The sequence below is a fragment of the Lissotriton helveticus genome, chromosome 11, assembly GCF_964261635.1.
Source record: "Lissotriton helveticus chromosome 11, aLisHel1.1, whole genome shotgun sequence".
Taxonomy (NCBI): Eukaryota; Metazoa; Chordata; class Amphibia; order Caudata; family Salamandridae; genus Lissotriton; species Lissotriton helveticus.
Genome location: NC_136072.1, coordinates 486,056,927 through 486,079,413, shown reverse-complemented (window position 1 = coordinate 486,079,413; position 22,487 = coordinate 486,056,927). Strand labels below are relative to the sequence as shown.

Sequence of the window (22,487 nt, the reverse complement as noted above, 5' to 3'; positions counted from 1 at the left end):
TTTAAGGACAAAGCAAAACCCGCTTATATCAATCACTGGACCCCCTCACAGGCCGTACCAGCAGTTGCAGTGTTGTGCAGATGAAGAGGATCGGGTGTCCGTGTTTAACACATTTTCTTGGTCCAATGCAAAGTATAAATACATCTGGATGGGACTTGACATGTAATTTTGGATAGTTTGCCAACTCCTAAATGTAGTTAGGAGTTGGCAAAATAGCATACTTAAGTGCCACAAATTATGTTGATTGACATTCTGTTGAGAAATTATTTAATTTCTTAATGTGGGGAACGGTGATAGTATCCCAATAAAAAAAAAAAATTCATTTAATACATTGACACTGGATTTATATGATAGTCTCCATGTAACCTGTTCTATTCGGTTAGAATGTCCTTTGGGAGAAACCCATAAAGAAAGGAAACAATATGAGCCTTACAATCAGGGATAGATACATAACATTACCAGTCATTTAGTTAAGATACATGAATGAATCTGTATGCTGGTGCATTAACACCACATTCACAGGAGGAAATGGTTGGTGAGGTGGCGATCTACAGTGGCATTGCTCAATATTCTAGGTCCGAGCTAGGATATCAAGCTTACACAATTTTAGAGTTTAGAACTACGAAGAACTAAATTCTATTTCTCTCGGATACCTTTTGTCATCTATTTCTAATCCTTAATTACAATTCACATTGCATTTTGAAAGCAAGAGCCATTCTGAAATAAGACCATCAAAAACAGATAGAAACCGAAATAAGCAACACAAGTCAATCTTTATTGAAAACTGAAGTTATTATTACATAACAAATGTTACAATAAACGTGCCTTTAAGAATTTTAATCTGAGCTCATCGACTAATTGTATCTCATAAAAATAAAAGCATGAATGTACACATAATTGAACTGGCTCAGAATGTAAACTCCACTATATATGTGGATGCAATTACTGCTCAAAATGTAGAAGTGATGCTTTAAAACGTTTTATTATTCTGGAAGACAACATTGACCAAAACATAAAAAGTACCAATATAACTGCTTGTAAAACAGTGATCTCTGCACATTGTCATGAAAAGGAAACGTGTGCCTATTTAATAACAAAGCAGAGCCATAACTCGGACCTCTCGTGTACTTGTGTTGCATGCAATCGCCTTCATTTGTCTTCTAAACACACGGGCTTAATAAAAATGCAAATTCATTCAACTAAAAATTTCTGGACAGCAGACAACTAAAACTTTCCAAAATGTATGTTTGTGCTCTACCTCCCCCCACCCCAAGAAGGAGAACTGGGTTCAAACGCAGACCAAAACAAGATGGAGTTTGCTGCATCTTAAAGCAATATGAGAGTTTTGTAAACAATCATAGCCATATAAAGCAATGGAGCGCTCTAGCAACTGATTGGGTACGCTGATAAAGCATGCAAGGTTCCTGTGCATACAGTTTCTTCATAACAAATATGTATGCAGTTTTAGCCCTCACAAGAATTAGATAGCTCAGATCCAGTAATTGATCTTAAAAGTTCTGAAAATGACAAATGAAAACAATATAATGGAAGGAACACGTAAAATATGATGCCATGGTTCTCAATTTAATTTTAACACTTGGACCCAAACAGTTCTAGAACACTCACAAACTGACTGAACATACAACACAGAGTAGACTTATTTGATCCCGCTCAGTCGTAAACTATTTTGTCGAAAGAGAAAGTTTTACATGGGTCCAATAAACAACTTCAATATACTGTGCTCTCCTAATGCAGCCACTCATGAGCCAACATCTCTGGGTCACTGCTTAATGGAGCAATCTAAAATGAGCCTCAGAACTGTTCAATGGAAGGCAAATCACAAGTTCTTTGGATATCCAATATTGGGATGTTTGCCACACATACAATACAATACTATCTCCGTTTGAAGAATTCTGTTAGAAGCCAGGAAAATAGTTTGGATTTTGCTACACATTACATCACTTCACCAACAACTTCCATCCTAAAGTTCACTGGTGATGAACATTTACTGCTCAATGAGTTAATTCTTTTTAAATTGATCAGAAGCGGACAATAGCAGAACTATTAATTAGTAGCAAGAACCTTGTGAACTTTTATTCCCTGGGTTTCTGCCCTAAAAAAAAAACATAATCAGGTCCCATAGATCAATCTGGGTCATAAGATTTTTTTGTGTTACCACCTTCTGGATGAAACTGCTTTTACTGCTTCCTTTCACTTCAGCTCATAAATCTTAAAACAAAAACAAACTACTCACACTATTTGTTCGAGTGAGGAAAAGAGAAATGCTATCTCACCTAGACTAACATTCAGAGAACAGAGGAAGAAAGAAAGGAAAATAAAAAGGCCTTAAAAGCCAGTCTGGTAACCGACAATAAGCAATTTGATGTCTAGAGTCACTGTTAAACAAAAGAAAATCTACATAAGAAAACCAGTATGTCGGTTTGTCATGTATGCTTCAGGTTGTTAGCTCTACAAATCATATCCGAAAATGAAAACATTCAGCAACCACTCCTAACAAAAAAAGAAAAATAAATCAGGAATTCTTTCAAGTGAACTTGCTGAAAAAAGTTTGTTGGAAATTCGTAAAACTGAACTGCATTCAGGACACCAACTACGCTTCTGGGGTACCTTTAGCATCCATGTGTATCAAACTACACCAAGGAGAGGTAGTTTTCCTCTACGGGGGAATCTTTTTCGGATACACAAATGTGAATGCTATCTATCTAAACTCTTTGGCTGTGCTCAAAGTAAAAAAACAAATGGTGTCAAAGACGATGGGATCAAGTTTCAGATGGGTGCTTCGTTGAAGTACCGTCAGGTTAGAAAGACAGGCTATGAAAAAAGGCAGCAGTGCACGTATCAAAAGGAATACTTTCACATATTAACTTTACGTTTATGACTATAAGTAATCCGGCATGATAAACACATGGGACAGAGATAATTTATGAGCTCATTTGAGTCCTGCATAAAAATTTACTAAATCGAGCTTAACGATTGATTAGGTTCCTACTTTGGATAGTTAAGATATTAAGAGACGAGACATTTAAATTATCCCCAGTTGTTTAACATTCTATTTAAGTAAGTCATCAGCAAGCTATTCCATCATAAATTCTATTTACCCATTAATACAGAAGGGGGACTACATCACAAAATTAATCAACCCAAATGTCTCGTTTCTGGGATGAGTGGTGTGTGCCAAATAGGACTTGAAATTCTGAATATTAGAATCAACTCAATGAAAATAGTAAATTAAATCACAAATGGACAATACATTACTTACAAATCAGTAACATGGAAACAGCTCATTCCCACAAACGTACTGAAACCCAAATCTATTGTTTGTCAGTCATCATGCAGTTCAAAGTGACTATTTTCCTATGTCACAAGTATTTAATTTTTCCAACAATACAGCATGTGAAAAGAACTAACCAAAGTAGCTTATTGTTACATGGGTTTACGCAGCTGTCTGCACTGAACATTAATGCAGCTTGGAAAAAATGTTTCACCAATTTAAAGTTAAGTACACTGGAAGAGAAGTCTCAATGTTGGTAATTCCAACCATTCAAGAAGTGAACTCGTCGATACATAGAATATAAAATTAACACACAAGCAGTGCAGGATCAAACTGATTATCTGGCCTATTACCAGCTTCTTTAAGGTAACCCCTAATGTAGAATAAGTGCTCACAAATGCTTGTATGGTATTCCTATGCAATATTACATTTAAACAAAATGCAGCATTATTAAGTGGATGTTGTTTTGCTCTCAGTGATCTGTGCAAAACTCTCAGCCTTCATAAATTTAAAACAGTGTAAAAAAAAGTTTAAAACAAAAAAAAACACTTAAATGACTCATTCGATTTAGATCAGTTCGCAATTCAGAGTCAAATAGTAGAGATCCACAGTACTGGAGAGGCAGCAACTATTTAAAACTTAAGGAATCAGAGCTCCTAACTTCACATGACGAAACAAAATTGCTTCTGAAAGAATCAAAAATGGATTGCCCCCCAAAAAAAAAAACTTGCAACCAACTACGTACCTACCGTGTGATAAAGGTAATTGCTTTGCAGTCTTTTAATAGTTATAATAGTTAAGAATGAAAGGAAAGTGTGTGCTCACAATTCACTGATTTATTGCAGTCAGTGTATTCCAAATATTGCATTCGATGAGGATTGCTAGGGAAAAAAAGTTAATTATTAACCACAAATCAGTAAAGTCACCAACAGTGGTAGCTAGATTTTCTTTAAAGCCTGCGTGCAATGGATTACTTGCATTGCCCCCTGTCACTCCCTGGGGCAATACATAAGGCAAGTTATGGATTTACAGGCCTTTATTATTGCCATCAGTTTTGCCAATTCTTGGTATGCGATTTGTGAGGTGATAAGTGGTTAAAAAATAAATCTAAATGTTTATTATGTATTAAGATCACTGCAAAAGCTTCATGAACCAATTTCACATGTGTTCACAGTGTCATGTTCTGGCTACAACGTACTAGTTTGCCAATTCATGTAACACTGGAAAAAACATTGTCCGCCCACCCGCTAATTTCTTACTATAAAGAAGCAGACAAATATATATATTTTTTCTTTTTCAAAAGACTGATCGTGCGTTGTTCTGTGGCCACAGAAATACGGCAGCAGTGAATTACACACGATGCAGGTAGAACACAGTTCAATGTATCCATATCAGGTTAAACATTTAATGTTCCATTGCCATTTGGAATAGATTTACTGATTGAAATGTGTAGACCGAACAGAGGAGCTCTGTAAGCATCCATTGTAGGGAACTTTTACACTTATAAGAATTGCTTCTTGGATTCTTATTAATGGCTTAGCAGGCTGGGGTGTACAGTTATATTGTGCAAATCTGCACACACAAATTAGGCTCACAATTCCACAAGTCACGTTTACTTACTACATCACACCTCATTTCCAATCCAAGGAAGCTCCAACATTGTAACACTGAATCCAAAGAATGCAAGAAAAATATGAATTCAGTCACCTCACGATGCAGGTTTTTTGTACCCATCTTGAGCTTACTATTTTGGCTCACTTAATAGAGTACCTGATGCTTAATAAAAGTATAATACTCTTTCAGTCAGCAGTACCCAAAACCGCAAAATGGTTGAGGCACTTTCACAAACATTTTGATGCTCTGAAAAAGTAACTGGTTTTAAATTCTAGTACTAAAAACCTTGCATACAAAAAATACATCAATACAAGGTTGCAAATACTTCAGTTCCTTTGGATTTTGCATATGATGTTTTTGCATCAGTCACTGCAGGTAGTAGATTGAGCAAGCTTTAGGTTTTGCATGCATTCAACTAGTTATGGTCAGATAAATTTATACTCCCTTTTTATCATTATAGTTAGCTAAAAAAATTGCAAGACAGTCCACAAAAACAGGATTTTGTTTTTAAGACAAACTGCTGGCGTTCCAAGATGTAAGATATGCAGCACCGGAAATTCTTCTGTAATCTGGAATTAGTAGTGTTTGGCAAAGTGTTGAAAGCACTCAGAAGTAAGTCCTGGCTGGAGGCAGGAGAGCTTCAGCACCCGCTGACAAACCTCATTACTGATTGCATATCTTCCATCTTTAAACCTGGAGGGAGGAATACAATTAGATTTAAGTCTATGGTCAAATGGCACGTGTACATTTTTAATAAACCTACAAAAATAAAGTGTCCCCTACTCGGTGATAATATTTCCGAGCTGTACAGTGAAGTATCTGAAAATCCTTTGACATTAGCGATTCTAAAAATATTAATTCTATACGCCTTACGGAACTCTGGTAAGGCGTATAGAATATTTTTTACCTTTTCAGAATCAGGTTTCTATACCACTCTACGGCATCCTGAATGCTATAAAATGACATTTTGACGGTAAACATCTTATTGAAATATCACTGCATTCATAGTGACTTGTCTAACTAGAGCGTTCCACACGTATAACCGTATAGTTTTGGTAAACCTACTAGCACTGCCAATATTGAAGGCTTTAAGAATACGAGCGTTATGAAGGACTAAATCGCTCACCCACTGATTGGTTACGATCTATTAACTGCCGCATTTTTAAGCATGTTGTGCATGGTTTCCACGTTGAAGGTCCAGAAATAATGACCGTTGTGACAAACTAAACGCCAATTATATTAACCCTTGCACTTTCAAGCACCCTCCCAGACCAGCCACATGAAAGCTCGGCATACTTACTTTCTTTGTGTGGCTTAGCCGTCGGATATGCCACTCTCGCTAGAACCAGCTAGGTACGCCCACTCTTTAATTTGAGATCTCTGACTTAAGATAGTCAAGATAGTCAAGATATTTGTATAAATACTTTTATAAATAACTGTAACAGCAATTTTGAGCTCATAATGCAACACAATAAGTAACCATATTGAAAATATAGGGTACACATTCAAGGATTATGATATTAACTTCTTTTCTTGTAGTTCCAGATACAACTGATCTGAAATCAAAAACAAGTGGTAAGTAAGTTCACCACTTTAATTAGGAGCCGCAACGAGCACCAAAATATACCCAGTCCTGATGAAAGCCTTATGAAAACACGAGAAGGCTGAAACATGTTGACCTACTAGTGCAGTAGACTAGTGGGAGAAAGTGGCTCTATATATACTTGACCAAAGTAAGGTACAGTGTGTATAGAGACCACCAACCTCAGAGCTATAACAGAGGTTAAAGTCAGGGCTGACCTTACTCTCAAAAGTGGTAGCTTGGTCGAGCAGTAAGGCAGTACCAGAGGACAGTGTAAAGCATTTGTTTTACACAATCAGTCAGCAAAAAGGTTTCACACACTCAAGGACTGAACTCCAGGCCAATTGTTTTTATGTCAAAAGATATAGTTGTTTTCTTTTTAGAACCAACCGGTATCAAATATATACTTTTCTCAATTAGGAGTGATCTCAAGTAATTGCTTTGCAGAAAGGAAATAACTTTGTAAACACAACCAGTACAGGGGTTGCAGTAGGCAACACAATTCTAAACACAATCTAACATTGAGCTCAATGGGTTTTTCTACAAAAAATGCAGTTGATTACTTTGTAAATTACTTTTGTAATCCCAGGGCTGGATCCTAGATTCAGTCCTGGGGTCTAAGCTGAAAACAGTTTAATAAAAACGATTTGGTTATTGCAATGATTTTTTAGGAATATAAAGGTATTTTAAAAGTTCACACTTAGAAACTTTTCAGTGAAAATCTGGCAATGTTATCCAATGGGAGAAAATTAAGGTTACAGGCAAAGTACGTTCTCGTTACTTTAGTAATCCAGTACTGGATTCTAGGTCCAGCACTGGGATCTCTGCTTAAGACAGGTAAGTAATTACAGTTCAGTAGTTGGTACGATTTTTAAGGAATATTTCAAGTTTTCAAAAGTAGACAATTAGAAGAAATTTCACAGAAAAGCAGACAATGGATTCCTATGGAGAAAATACAGGTTACTAGTAAACCCGGTTAGGATTACTTTTGCGGTTCAGTACTGGGCTACAAGGTACAGTTCTGTCTGCTCTCCTGATCACAGGTGAGTACTTCGGAATTCGCTATTCGGCTGATTTTAGAAGAATGTTTTAGAGTTTCAAAATTTAACACTTAAAAGATTTTTCGAGTGAAACCAGTCAAAGTTATCCTATGGCAGGAAGGAATATGCTACTTACCAGTATGCATCTGTTCTTGGCATGTAGGGCTGCTGACATTCATATCTGTGCATAGATCACCGCCTAGTGTTGGGTCCGGATGATTGCACTTTGTTGTCCTGGAAGACTCTTCGAAGTATCACGAGATAGGGGACTCCTCCCCTGGACTACAGTGCGCATGGGCATCTTCTCCATCCTCAGATTGTTTTTCGCCATTGTGGCAGAGATGAAGATAGGAAAGTAAGAGATGGCCATGCCAAAGGTAATGCTGCAGCTGCGACAGGCACCGGGGAGGGGGGCGGGCGATATGAATGGCAGCAGCCCTACATGCCAAGAACAGATCCATACTGGTAAGTAGCATATTCCGTTCGAGGCATGTGGGCTGCTGAATTCATATCTGTGCATAGACTGAATAGCAGCATCTCCTCTTAGCGGTGGTCACCTGTGCCCGCTGCAGCAGTTTGGAAAAGAGTTTTGAGGACAGCCTGGCCTACAGCAGCTTGCTGTTTTGCTTGCACGTCTACATAGTAGTGCTTAGTGAAAGTGTGTATGGTGGACCATGTGGCTGCCTTACAGATGTCTTCAAGAGGAATATTCCCTAGGAAAGCCATGGGTGCCCCCATTTTTCGAGTAGTGTGCTCTAGGGGGGACGGTTAAAGTGCGTTTAGGTTTTAGAGAACATATTTGAATGCATTTAACTATCCATCTGGCTATTCCTGACTTTGAAATAGGATTTCCTTTGTGTTGTGGTGCAAAAGCAACAAATAGTTGTTTAGTTTTTCAAAATGATGTAGTTCTGTTCACATAAAGTAGAGCTCTTCTTACATCTAGTGTGTGTAGGGCTCTTTCAGCTACGGACTGTGGATTTTGAAAGAATACTGGCAGTTCAATTGCTTGATTGATATGGAAATTGGTTACAACTTTAGGCAAGAATTTAGGGTTGGTTCTAAGAACCACCCTGTTAGCATGCACCTGCATGAAAGGTTCTTGAATAGTTAGTGCTTGTAATTCGCTTACTCTTCTGAGTGAGGTAATGGCAACCCAGAATGCAACCTTCCATGTTACGAATTTTAGTTCGCATGAGTGTAAAGGTTCGAAGGGAGGTCCCATGAGTCTGGTAAGCACTATATTTAGATTCCAGACTGGGGAAGGAGGGTGTCTTGGAGGGATCACCCTTTTTAAATCCTCCATGAAGGCTTTGATTGCTGGCACTCTAAACAGTGAAAGGTGTTGCTTGTTTTGAAGGTATGCTGCTATAGCAGCAAGGTGTAGTCGTATAGAAGAGTATGCTAAGTTACTTCTTTGTAAATGCAGCAGGTAACATATAATGTTTTGTATGGAAGCATCTAATGGGTTGATTTAGTTATTGCTGCAGTAAATAACAAATCTCTTCCATTTAGCTGCATAACACGCTCGTGTGGTAGGTCGTCTTGCCTCCTTAATGATGTTAATGCAGTCTGGGGGCAAGTTAAGGTATCCGAACTTCAAGACCTCAGGAGCCAGATCGCTAGGTTCAACGGATTGGGATCTGGGTGTCTTATTTCTCCATGGTTCCGAGTTAGAAGATGGGGAGCAAGGCGCAGTCTTTGACGAGGAACTACTGAGAGTTGTAGGAACGTTGTGTACCATGGTTGTCTCGCCCATGTGGGAGCAACTAGGATTAGTGTGAGTGAGTGTTGCCGCATTTTGCTTGCCACCAGCGGGATCAGCGGTGCTGGGGGGAAAGCGTACGCAAATTTGCCTGACCAGTTCATCCATATCGCATTGCCCAGTGACCACGGATGTGGGAACCTGGCGGCAAAGTAATGGCATTTCGAGTTTTCTTTTGTGGCAAACAGGTCTACCTCTGGGTGACCCCACTCCTCGAAGAATGGCTTGAGAACTTGGGGGTTGAATCTCCCATTCGTGTATTTGTTGGTTGTGCCTGCTGAGCAGGTCGGCAATCTGATTGTCCTTCCCTGGAAGGTGTTCTGCGAGGAGAAAGATGTTTTTTGGAATCGCCCACTTCCATATGCTCTGTGCCAGATGGGACAGCTGTGGAGAGTGCGTTCCTCCCTGTTTCTGGATATAGTACATTGCGGTCATGTTGTCCGTCCGGATCAACACCGTCTTGCTGTACAAATATTTCTGAAATGCTTGCAGGGCTAGGAATAATCGCTAGCAACTCTAGTTGGTTGATATGCAGCTTTTTCTGTTTGTTTGTCCAGAGCCCTTGTACTGTGTATTGAAGGAGATGGGCTCCCCAGCCTGTCAGTGATGCGTCCGCTGTTAGTACTAGTTGTGGAACCGGCTCTTGAAACAGTCGCCCCTTGGAAAGGTTTGTGGGTTCCACCACTGCAGAGAGTTGCGAGTGCGACTGTCTACCAACACTAGGTCTTTCAGTTGTCCATGAGCCTGGTTCCATTGCCGTGCTAGACATTCCTGTAATGGGCGCATTTGGAGTCCGGCATGGGGGACAATGAATATGCAGGAGGCCATCATGCCTATGAGCTGCATGAAGACTTGAGCTGGCAGGGAGTGTTGTGGCAGGAATTTGCGAATGAGTATCTGCATGTTGGCTATCCTTGCTGAGTTTGGATATGCTTTTGCCACTGAGGTATTTATAGTGGCTCCCAGGTATTGCTGTACGTGGGAAGGTTGCAGATGCGATTTTGTTTAGTTGATCGAAAGCCTAGGCTGTGTAGCAACTGGATTGTTTGGGACGTGTGTGCTGAACATTTGGTACGATTTTGCTTGTATGAGCCAATCGTCCAGGTAAGGGTACACATGGACGTGTTGCCTCCTGAGATGTGCCGCCACTGTCGCTAAACATTTTGTAAACACTCTTGGAGCCGTGGTAACCCCGAAGGGCAAAACCTTGAATTGGTAGTGTTGACCTATTGTGAACCTGAGGTATTTTCTGTGGGCTGGATGGGTATGTGAAAATACGCATCTTTGAGGTTCCGTGTTGCTAGGAAGTCTCCTTTCTGTAGCAACGGGAGCACTTGTAGTGTGATCATGTGGAAGTGCTCCGATAGTATATATTGATTTAGGGGTCTGAGGTCCAATATTGGTCTGAGGGAACCGTCCTTCTTTGGAATAAGGAAGTATAGGGATTATACTCCTGTCCCTTGTTGGTGGAAAGGGACTTGCTCTATGGCCCCCTTTTCCAGCATGCATTTCACCTCTTGTTGTAGCAGGGTGATGTGTTCTGTGGACATAGGATGATGTCTGGGTGGTATGTTTGGTGGCGTAGAAATCAGTTCTAGGCAATAACCAGACTGGATAATTTCTTTCACCCACGTGTCCGTGGTAATTGCGTGCCAGACAGGTAGGAACTGCTGTATTCTGCCTTCGACTGGTGTTAAGTGGTCTTGGGGCAGCGTAATGAAGTCACTGTTTTGTGGCGGTGGAGGCCCTGGTGTTATTGCCTCCACGCCCTCTTCCCTTATTACTGTTACCTCTGTAACCTCCCCTGGTTGTGTTCTTGCTGAAGGAACCTTGTGTGTTACTTTTGTATGGGGCAGATGTTTGGGAAGCATTCCCTCGTGTATTTGCTCTGTATGAGGAGCATCGAAAGGAGCCCCTATATTGTAAGAACTGCAATGCACCCATAGATTCTGCAGTTTCTGTGTCTTTTTTCATTTTGTCCAAAATGGTGTCGAAAGCCGGGCCAAATAGGAAATCTGGATTGACAGGTTGATTAAGAATGGTGGACTGCACCTCATTCTTAAAACCTGAAATACGCAGCCATGCATGTCTGCGTAGCAGGACACTAGTATTAATTGACCTAGCTGCAGTGTCTGCAGTGTCAAGCGCACATTTGATGGAGGCGTTTGATATGAATTTTCCCTCTTGGATGAGATCATTGGCTTGTGCTTTAAAAGGCTCGGGTAGGTGTTGCATAAGGCTTTCGAGCTGATCATAGTGCGCTCTGTCATAAAGAGCCAGTAGGGCTTGTGTATTAGCGATCCTCCATGAGTTGGAGGCTTGTGCAGCTACCCTTTTGCCAGATGCCTCTAGAATTTTTGACTCTGTCAGGGGGAGGTGCTTCCCCTGTTGTCTGAGAGTTGGCTCTTTTTCGTGCGTTAGCAACCACCAGTGAGTCTAGTGGCAACTGGCTCTTAATGTAGGTAGGGTCTGTAGGAGCTGGCCTATACTTTTCTTCTATTCTGGGATTGATTACCCTTGCCCTGGCTGTATCCTTAAATATATCAGGTGCGTGTTTTAGAACTCCCTTCAACATGGGAAGCGTTTTGACACTTTTTTCTGCAGTAGTGAAGGTGTCAAACAGGAAGTCTTCTTCCACAGGGTCACTATGCATGTCCACATTGTGGAATTGTGCTGCCCTGTCTAAGAGTTGGTTGAAGACTACTGTGTCATCTGTAGGTGACAGCTTAGTAGGATAAGTGGGTACATCAGGGATGGGATGGGTGTCATAAGGGTCTGTTGGTTCTTCCCAAGGTTCCTCTTGGTTAGGATCTTGTGGGAAATCATATTGAGACTGTGGCTCAAACCCTGTGTCCCACTCATCGTCCCCGTGGTGAGAAGGTGAGGTAAGTGCAAAAGGTGTGGTAGGCATGATAGGTTGAGAAGGGCTGAAGGGTCTTGAGGGAGAAGTCCCAAAGTCCTTTTTCTTCAGTGGAATAGGCGAGTTAGGTTCAAAGTCCAAAGGTCTCTTTTTCCTTTGCAGGATGTTAACTTTACCAGTCTCTGGGTTAATCAGACCCCCCAGGATATAGCGGCATGGATTAGCAAATTTAGCGGCACAAAAATGGAAATTTAGCAGCACAAATATGGAAATTTAGCTGCAATTTAGCGGCATTTTATTTGGCGGTTTTTCCTACAACAAACACAGATATCTGTGTGTGTTGGTCCCTGGTGTGTCTGTGGTCTGTGTGTGTTGGTCCCTGGTGTGTTTTATGGTCTGTGTGTGCTGGGCTCCAGTGTGTTTGTGGACTGTGTATGTTGGTCCCTGGTGTGTTTGTGGTCTGTGTGTGTTAGTCGCTGGTGTGTTTGTGCTGTGTGTGTGTTAGTCGCTGGTGTGTTTGTGCTGTGTGTGTGTTGGTCGCTGGTGTGTTTGTGGTCTGTGTGTGTTGGTCCCTGGTGTGTTTGTGGTCTGTGTGTGCTGGGCTCCAGTGTGTTTGTGGTCTGTGTATGTTGGTCCCTGGTGTGTCTGTGGTCTGTGTGTGTTAGTCGCTGGTGTGTTTGTGGTCGGTGTGTGATAATTACGGGTGTGGAGTTTCCATCCTGCAGTTCCTAATGAGGGCTTCAGATGGCACCTGAGATTGTTGGGTTGATGCTTTGTGATCACTTTGGCAAATTGTTTTAGCTTGGCAAATGTACGAACCATGTTTCACTTTCTCCAGGTAAATACAAATAATATTGCTAGCATGCAATGCAGGTTTTTATTTATGCAAGTAATAACAGATGGCAAGTGGAAATAGTCATATTTACTATGTGATGTCATCTGGAACAGACATATTTTGCGGGTATTCCAGTGTACTTGCAGGAGTAAAAAAGGGAATTACTTCCTTTTGAAGCGGTCATCGAAAATGCTCTAAAAGGACGTGAAAAAAGAATTAGCATGTATCACAACATTAAACATATTGTCCCTGGCGCCAACCCAGAAGAAAGAACTGAAGCATATTTTCAATAATAACAAAATGGTGCCAACGGCCTAATCTGCATCCGTATCAGTACTGTTTGGCGTTATTACAGTGCTACGGCCATAAAGTGCGCCAGAAATTACACACCAGGCACATGGCGCCCCCTGCTGATCTCCAGCGGCAGTGAAAGTGTCATTTTCCCAGGCTTCTAATTCTGTCTCGCCTCCGCAGACAGCAAGACTCTAATGCCTGTGGCCAGCGAGTTTTTTTATGGACAAAGGCGGGGTTTTAGGTTTTCGCATCTGCAGGAATCGGGATATTTTTGTGGCGCTGTGTTTTCCATTTCTTTAGCTTTCAGACTTTAATCTGCTTTCACTTCACTGTCGCACTTTAATCTGCTTTCACTTCACTGTCGCATGGAAACCACCACAGCTTCTATTTATCCACCGACCACTATATACAGGGAGTGGAAAGTTTATTGAGCAACTCGGCCCTCTCCCGTCGATCATGGGATCAGCAGAGCACCCCTGGAGGGTCCCACAGAGCGGCCCCTCCCCAGACGGCTCTTTCCACTATTCCACTAGGGCCCTCACCCCTCCGCAGTCGGCCCCGCTGATTTCGCGGGCACTTTTGTAAAAATCCCGCCATTTTTACAAAAGTGCCGATTTCGTGGGCACTTTAGTAAAAATCGCGGCATTTTCATAAAAGTGCCGATTTCGCGGCAAATCGCGAAATCGCGATATCCTGGAGGGTCTGGTTAATGTATATTTTAGCTTCGTCGTCTGATGGATCTGGGTGTAATAGTTCTTCCTCTACAGTCCTGGGTTTAGTGTTAGGCTTTTTGGGCTCGGTAACACTTGCTTTTTCGACGACTTTTGGAGTTTTGTTGGACTTTTTCGGCTCGGGCCCTGATTTCGGGTCGATGAGTGGTTTCGGGTCGACCGGGAACTTTCGGGTCAACACGTTTTTTGTGCTCCGTAGGTTTCTTTGGATGAGTGTCTTTCACCGAGTCGATGTTCTTTTTCGGATCGACTGGTGTCTTTGGAACCGTTATCTTTGGCTGGATAGGTTTTTCCGGCTTTGATACTGGTTTCGGTACGGCACCAGTTGCCGGGTCGACGGTTTTTGGAACAGCAGGCTTATTCGGGTCGGCGACCTTCTTCGGTTCGGTACCCTTTGGCTGTGTGCCTTTGTTCGGGTCGACCAATTTTTTTGGGGTCGACTGTTTTTGGCTGAACGGCCTTTGTGGGGTCGACAGTCTTCTTCGGCTCAACGCCGTTAGGCTGTGTGACCTTTTTGGATCGACGCCCTTCGGGTCGGTGACCTTCTTTGGCTCTGGAACCTTCTTCGGGACGATGTTACTGGGCCCTGGGCTTTCTGAAGGTTTCGATTTCGGAGCCGAGCCGGAAGGCGAAGCTGGCTAAAGTTTATGATCTTGGCTAAGACCTTTTGGCGATGCCTCGACCGGAGCCTTTGGTAATGGGTCAATTGGTGTCGGGGATAGTGTACTCACGATTTGCCCAGATAGAATTGTCGTCGTCAGAGTAGTCCTCGATGGTGACGATTTCTAGGTCAGAGTCTGGGGCGTCCTGTAGATCCTGGTCATCATCGAAGAGGTTGTCCGGTTCCGGTGCCTGTCGCTGCATTTCTTGCCTAGCAGCCCGTCGGTTTCGTATAGTTTTTTTGGATCGAAACTGGGCGCAGGCTGGGCAGGTTTCTTCCCTATGGTCTGGGGAAAGGCACTTGTTGCATACTGAGTGTTTATCAGTATAAGGGAACTTGGAGTGGCATTGTGGGCACCTTTTAAATGGGCTTCTTTCCATCGACGGTCGGCTCACGTGGCGTCGAAAAGGCCCAACGGCCCGCGTCGACCGATTCGAGATGGAAGTTTTGATCGAGTAGAGAGGTACCGAACGAGAACGATACCGACGAAGTTGAAGGCCTTTTGGCCTTTAGAAAAGTTTTGTTTTCGATTCAGAGTTGGAGAATAGGAGTTTGCATCCGAACCCAATGGCGGAAAAAAACAATCTGAGGATGGAGAAGATGCCCATGCGCACTGTAGTCCAGGGGAGGAGTCACCTATTTCGTGATACTTCGAAAACTCTTCCAGGACAACAAAGTGCAATCATCTGGACCCAACACTAGGCGGCGATCTATGCACAGATATGAATTCAGCAGCCCACATGCCTCGAACAGTGAGTTATTGGTTTCCAGGTGAGTACTCGACTGGTGAAGTTAAAGTTCTGGGCATAGACTCAGGGGTCCCCCAGGGTCAGGTAGGTACAGTTGGTACACCCTCAGCGACACAGGGGCAGCCGGGTGCAGAGGTAGTTTGGCACAATGTTATTCAATAGAGGGGAGGGGAGGGGGCCTTCGGTTGGTGGCTGCAAGCAAGCAGGCCATGCGGCTGTGGGAGCTGAGCTCCTGGTCACTTACTCTGGGCAAGTGGGGAAGTAGGGTAGTAGCTGCACTTCCAGCGGCACTCGGGCGGCTGGGTGCCGGGTGCTTTTGAGCGTTCGGGCGCCCAATGTTATTCAATGGAAAAGGTGAAAAGGAAGCAAAGGCTGCAGACTCCGGGATGGTGATTCTTCAGGTGCGACCACCACTTCGAGAGGTAAGTCAGGATCTTGGAGAAGAGGTAGGTACCACAGAGAAAGGCACAGGGGGCTGCAGGGAGCTGGGTGAAGGGGTGTCTTTTGGTGTCGGGAAATCTTACCCTTAGATGGTCGCGGTGGGGGGGGGGGGGGGGGTCTCTGATTCTGAGGATGCAGGCGTCATTGAGGAGGGTCTTTGGGCACTGGACTTCGGGTTCCAGTCGCCAGGGGGACGTCCTCAGGGTCTTGGTTCACTCGGGTCACATGCTGGGCTCGGCGGGTACAGAGTGAGCTGGATTTGCGGTTCCTGGCTTGCACCAGGGGTGTTGCTGTTGGAGCAGAGCCTCTGCTCATGGGAGTCCAAGTCTCTAAGAGGGTCAAGGCAGGCAGGTCCTCCGGGGTTCTCGAGGTTGCTGCCCGCAGGAGACGCCGGGGTTAAGCAGGGGCAGGTTCCAGGATCAATAGGCCGGTAGGGCTGGGGTCAAGTCAGTGGTAGTCCTTTTGTTAGCAGCTGCACGGCAGGTCGTCCTTCTTATTCTTCTTGTTTTTCATAACGGGATCTGAGGAAGGAAGGTTCAGGGAGCCCCTAAATACTGAATTTAGGGGCGTTACAGGTAGGGCAAGGGCAGGGACCAATAGGTCCCTGTCCTGGGGCAGGTACACCCCCTAGTCTGCTCCTCTCCTGTGGGAGGGGGGCAGGAACCTAGCTGTGATTGGGCAGGGCTCTTCATCTTCAAGATGGCTGGAGCCCGGGGTCGTGCTTCACCTCGCCTCTCCCACCCGAGGGGTGGGGTTGGCACAGGCTGGCACACCCCCCTTCCTGACGTAGGGTTTCCCACCAGTCTTTCCGCCAGAGTGGGGGTCAGAACTGGTGGGGGCCAGTTGCTGGGTACAGCAAATGGTCTGGAGAAGCTCTCAGAGGCGGCAGGCCTTTGAAGCTTCCCCCTGCCTATCCTGGGGGAGGAGACCTAGCACCTCGCCCAGGATGTGCATTGTTGCAGGCAGAGGAGAGCGGGGGGCTCTCCACCCAGGGGTCCAGCAAAATGTCTGCTGTGTGGCAGCCTAGGCAGCCTCTCAGTCCAGACGTGGATTGTAGGTTAAGTTTCAGGAGGCATCTCTAAGATGCCCTCTGGTGCATTTTACATTAAACCTCACTCTGGCATCAGTGCGGGTTTAATGTGTTGAGCAGTTTGATACCAAACTTCTCAGTCTTCAGTGAAGCCATCATGGTGCTGTGGAGTTCGTAATGACGACCTCTCAGCACCATATACTCTTAAATGGCAGCACTGCACTTCCAGTGCCCAGGAATGGCCCTGGGTACTGTAGGGGCAGAGGGCTCATGTACCTGTGCCCACAACAGTGGCATAAGGCACCCAGCTAGAGGGGTGACTGATATATGCCAGGGCACTGGGGTTGTGGGCATGGCACACAGGCATGTGTGCCATGTCGACAGTTTAGTTCTGTACTTAGACACCCAGCCTGCAAAGGCAGTGTGTGGGTGTCAGGGTACAGGGCCCCTAAGGGTGGCACAATAAGTGCTGCAGCCCTTAAGGGTCTTCTCTGGTCACCATGTGCTGGGTACCATTTACTAGGGGCCGATAGGTGGCCAGAGATGCCAATTGGGTTTTGTTTCAACACACCTTTAGGGAAGGAACACTGTCCCTGGGCACCTGGTTTGCAGGAGCCAAGGGCACACTCAGTCAAGGCACATCAGCAGTTCAGCAAAAAGTGGGGGCATACCAATGCAAGAAAGATGGCACTTTCTCACACCTAGTAACTGGGTCTACACACGCACCACTATTATATTTTATTCTCTCACATCACTGTTTTCCTAATACATTTTGAGTCACAGTGATGTAGGGAATTTTCACTTCACTGCACTTGAGCACATTCACGCCTTCTTTTTAGTCTCTGGACACTACTGGTAAATCAGTTGGTCTACCTCCGGGTGGAGGGCAGCATATGTACTATCTAAAAACCCTATGATGATGCTGTAACGGTACACCAAGGCGGAGAATCAAGATATATCGCCACTTGCCTGTGTACGTTTTAGGAGGGTTTTTATATGGTTGCAACACTACCAAGACCCTGATTTCACAAAACAAGTGATCCATTCTTCCCCTGATTTTTTGTCAGAGAGTCCATAGGGGACGAGCCCAACAGACAGGGAAAGAATCCTGTCACCCCCAAGCTAGGGGAACCGCTGCATCCAGAAGACCCCCAACCCCAGAGGGGTGGAGGGAAGACAAGAAGAGAGGCAGCCCGCTGTCAAGCAGCAGGAAAAACTAGGGCAAGGCTAAAGGAGGCAAAAGCGCGCCACACCGATTCAAGGTATCAAGAATCTCCACCAGGAGCCCCAAGGCCCCAGCAATGAAGAGGAGCACCTAGGAAGAAGAGCAACCTAGATCCTGCAAGGAAAAGTGAAGGCAATCGACAAGATAGAATGGCGCCTTCTGCAACAAGGCAGGTGGAGCAGACGGGGAGCCCGAGGTCGCACAGGGGAGACCGCCCAACACCCAGCAGGGACAGACAGCGCCCGGCGGCGGCGCAAGAAACTCAAGAAACCCCAGAACTACTGCCACCCCAGGGAGGAGAGGGAGAACTGAAGACAGAGCCCACTAGAAGATGGTCGACACTCCAGCCTCAAGCAGCAGACAAGGCAAGAAAGACCGTCCCGCCAAAGTGCCAGAAGGTCCAGAGACACAATACCAGCAGGTCGACACCACAGACACAGCCCGCTGCAGACAACACACTGAACGGTGCGCCCAGTACAAGCCAGACGCCAGCCGAAGATAGAGGCCAGGAAGACCAAGAAGGCCCCGGACACACCCCAAGGGAGAAGTCCGCACACATGGCCCAAGTACAAAAGAAGCGGAACGACGCAGAGCCATGATGCCAGACCGCAGGTCAGACCAGGCCAGCAACGCAGCGGCCTTGTCTGGAGAAGGACAGCCCGGGGCACAGCGTGAGCCATTCCAAACCCCTCAGCAAGAGGAACGCACCAGCAACTTACCGTGACGCCACGGAGAGCAGAGGCCCGAAGGCGACCACACCTCCCCAGCACATGACAGAGCTATATAATAGCTACCAGAACCCCACATAGGGCAGGTTACGTCCCAAGACATGGGAACCCGCTTACGAAAAACTTTCCGCAGCAGAGGAAAAACAGAAAGGACCTGCGGAGAACCCGCAGACTGCCTGTCAATCAGTCAATAAGAACAGAAGGCCTAATCTCAGGGCCAACAATCCAAAAAGGGGGGCCGGACCAGCTGCCAACAGCACCACAGTCCTAACCAAAGGACTTGAATGCACAATAATCACACTGAACACACACAGGCGCAACATGCCTCAACAGAAGAAAACCTCCCAAAATCCAGAGCAAACCACAGGTCACTGAGGTGGAGGAGGAGGAGTAGGAGGAGGCCAAGGCACGACCAAGCACCTCAGATGTCCAGAGCGGAGCGAAGAATAAACGCCGCCAGCTTCCGGCCATCCAACACATGGTGCCGCAGAACAACACAGTCACACTCCTGAGAAGTGGCAGACATAAGGGACTCCGCCAAGTCCCACAAGGAAGAAGTGCCCTAACTTTGTTTCCCCAGAATGAAACGTATCTCTAGAGTCGCAGAAACAATAGACGGCTATTTCACTCAGTCAGAAGTGCATGCTTCGTTTCACCAGAGTTGCTTAGAAATAGAGAGACTGGTGTTTTCAATAGAAGTATTTATTGAACAGTCTTATTTCTTAAGCATAAGAAATGCACTGCTACAATTGAAATGCTAGTAGAAGTACAATGCATATAATACGAATAGTATTTTAAAATAGTACTGTAAAAGCATGATATGGTTCTAAGCCATAAACATAGAATACATAAAATGCATAAAATACATACAATAATAAAAGAGTGGCTAAAAGTACTCAACTGGTGCTTCTACCATACGCCTACCCCGGTGTACCTAACCTAAGCCTAGTACAAGGGAAGAAGTAAGTGAGGAGTAGTTTAAGTTTTAGGATTTCTCTGCCAAGAATCTGTTCAAGAATTCTCTAGGGATCTAATCAGCTCCGTTCCTTGGTTTTAGGATGATAGAGGGCTGGTATCTCTCTCTCGGGACTCGATCTCCCATCAACCCACAAGGGTAGCCTGGAAACACCGGAGCTGGATTTCTCAGCAGGAGAAAAGACAGTCTCTCAGTGCGTCAGTTGGAGGGTCGGCTTCCTTCAGCACTTGCAGCAGCAGGGCGTCGGGCAAGTAGTTAATCGATCTGCTCCTGAACCACCGTGTGTTTGAGCAAATGTAGACATATTTATACCCCTAAGGTGCAGAGTCTGACGTAAGATTGGACATAATATCGTCACTAGTGCCTCAGTTCCTTGAAAACTCCCGGATTTCTTGGATAAATTCGTATTCAAGCAGGGGGAAGTTCCTGACTGCTGAAGGCTGGTTTTACCACAAAATCAATGTGGATTCTCGGAGTTTAGTGGAAGTAGCCATGCCATATTAGGGCTGCATAGGCTATAACTAAATAAGGCAATGACTCTTTATGCCTATATAAGGGACTGGGTGAATTATAACTATATATGGGCAAGAATCGGGAAAATTTACATTAGGGTCCTAGATTCCCACATAACTGTGTTGGTACACCGGGTCCCCCATGGCGGCCCCAAGCCCACATAAGAGAAGAATGCAGCAAACCATCGAAGGGAAGCAGCAGCTCCCTACCACCAGAACCCTGATGGAGGACCCCCAAAAGATGATCCGTGAGGAAATGGGCAGCTGGATCAACCATACGCAAGATTCCCACAGCCGTGGAAACAGCGCAAGCAAAGGCAGCATCCGCCTCCGTAGGAGAAAGCAGCTCCTCAATAGGTGATGGCTGCAAGCTAAGGCAGCCGTCGCCCAAGCCAACCGGAGGAAGGAAAGGCCAGGACCAGAAAGGAGGCAGAGGGACCGAGGAGTGGGGGACCTGCGGCACCTTCGGCGGAGACCGCAGCTGCAGTGACGGCGAGGAGCTGTCCTTAGACGACGTCGTGGAGGGGGGGGCGGGAGCCACGACGCGTCAGCCCGTCTCCGGTGAGGACGAAACCAGCAAGCGCCGAACCTCAGGAGAAGAGGAGGCGTCCGAAGACGAGTCAATGACCCGACATCGGCCTGGCGCTGTAGAGTCCGCAATCTGAGGCAGGACATAGTCGTACGACGTCTGGCGCAGAAGCCGGGACGACCTCCGCCACAGCGCAGGAGACCGGGGCTGGGCCGGAGCCGAGGCGGCGTAGGAACGGAGCCGGCCCGACCTCCGACGAGGCAGCTGCCTGCGTGGAGGGGCAAGAGCCCTCCGCCAGCCCCTGTGGCGCTGCCAAGGCCAGCAGCTGCCGGCGCCTAAGCAGCATCACCTCGGACGAGGCCACCGCCAATCCCGAAGGCGACTCGGGGATGCGACCCGAGCCCCGGCGACACCACAGGGACTCCCGCAGGAGTTTGCGGCAAAGCAGAGGCTCTGTGGTCCGAAGGAGGGACCCCCAAAAGGCCGAACCCCAACGGCACCACATCCTCTGAACCTGGATCAGAGCCAGTTGGCGCTAGAGCTACCGTCAACGCTGTGGAGGGCCCTGCAAGGGATCCGCAGACGTCCCAGGAGGGGAGGCCTGCAAGGCCATCGCATATGTCTCCATCTGGGCTCTAGACACCCCCACACCGGGAAATGGCAGATAGGGGGACGACATGCGGGTTGCACCACCCGCAGAGAGCCCGCGCCACCAACACGCCGGGAACCAGCCCTCGGGGACAAACTGCGACACTTACCGAAAGGAGAGCGACGCTCTTGTGGCCTTGTAGAAGGCCATTGTCGAAGACGGAGGAGACTATTTCTGAAACACTCCGCAGGGGCCGGACGTGGTGACAACGCCAACCTGGACATGCAGGCTGAAAAAAGTTTCATCCGGCGCTCCCGCCGGGACTTCTGTTTCATCTGCTGGCACGCCTCACAATCAGTTGAGTCGTGGTGTTCCCCCAAACATCACATGCAGATGGGGTGAGGATACGTCGTCGACCTCTATTGTGCACAAGACGAGCACGTCTTGAAGCCCGAAGGCATTCGCACATTGTATCTACACACACGTAACAAGGTAAAGGGAAAGGCCCGAAACAGGCCAGGAGCACGATCCGGATCCAGGCTGCACGCAGAAAAGGAAAAAAACTGACGTAGGCGCGCAGGGGTGGGACTTATGTGACCTCGCTGAAGTCACGTATGCGGACGTCAGGACGGAGTCATGTGATGCCGACCCCCACCCCACTCCCCCCGGCGCGCAGGGCAAAAGGTTTCCGGATCCAGTCTCGTGCCTGGGGATAATTCTAGGTTAAGGAATCTGCGGCTAGTAGTCTATCAGATACACCACCTTGCCTGCCCCCGCGGTGTTATTGGCTCCAAGGTAGGCCAGTGGCTCCAAATAAGGCCAGTGGCGCCAACAACACCCGGGGTTTGGCCTCAAACATGCATTAATGCCCCGAGGTGCCGGTCTGCCTCCCCCACCCCCACGCTACACATGGACGTCGGGCCTACATCTGGCAAGCCAGCACTGCCGTGTGCTTGGGCCCAGATATACTTGACTCCACGCGTTCGAAACTTGGCCTCCTGGCAGACAGAGGACTGAAGGCCACCCCGCTTTGC

At 46.2% G+C, this 22,487-nt stretch overlaps 1 protein-coding gene across 4 annotated transcripts in view; it reads right to left on the bottom strand.

The window, feature by feature from the left end:
* Positions 1-754: 754 nt before the first annotated feature.
* FAM168B (family with sequence similarity 168 member B) overlaps positions 755-22,487 on the bottom strand; it is a 198,212-nt gene continuing 176,479 nt past the window's right edge. For all 4 annotated transcript variants that reach the window (XM_078666086.1, XM_078666084.1, XM_078666087.1 and 1 more), the window contains exon 7: positions 755-5,599. The gene's annotated coding sequence lies outside the window, so the exon portion shown is untranslated. The remainder of the gene's footprint in view (positions 5,600-22,487) is intronic.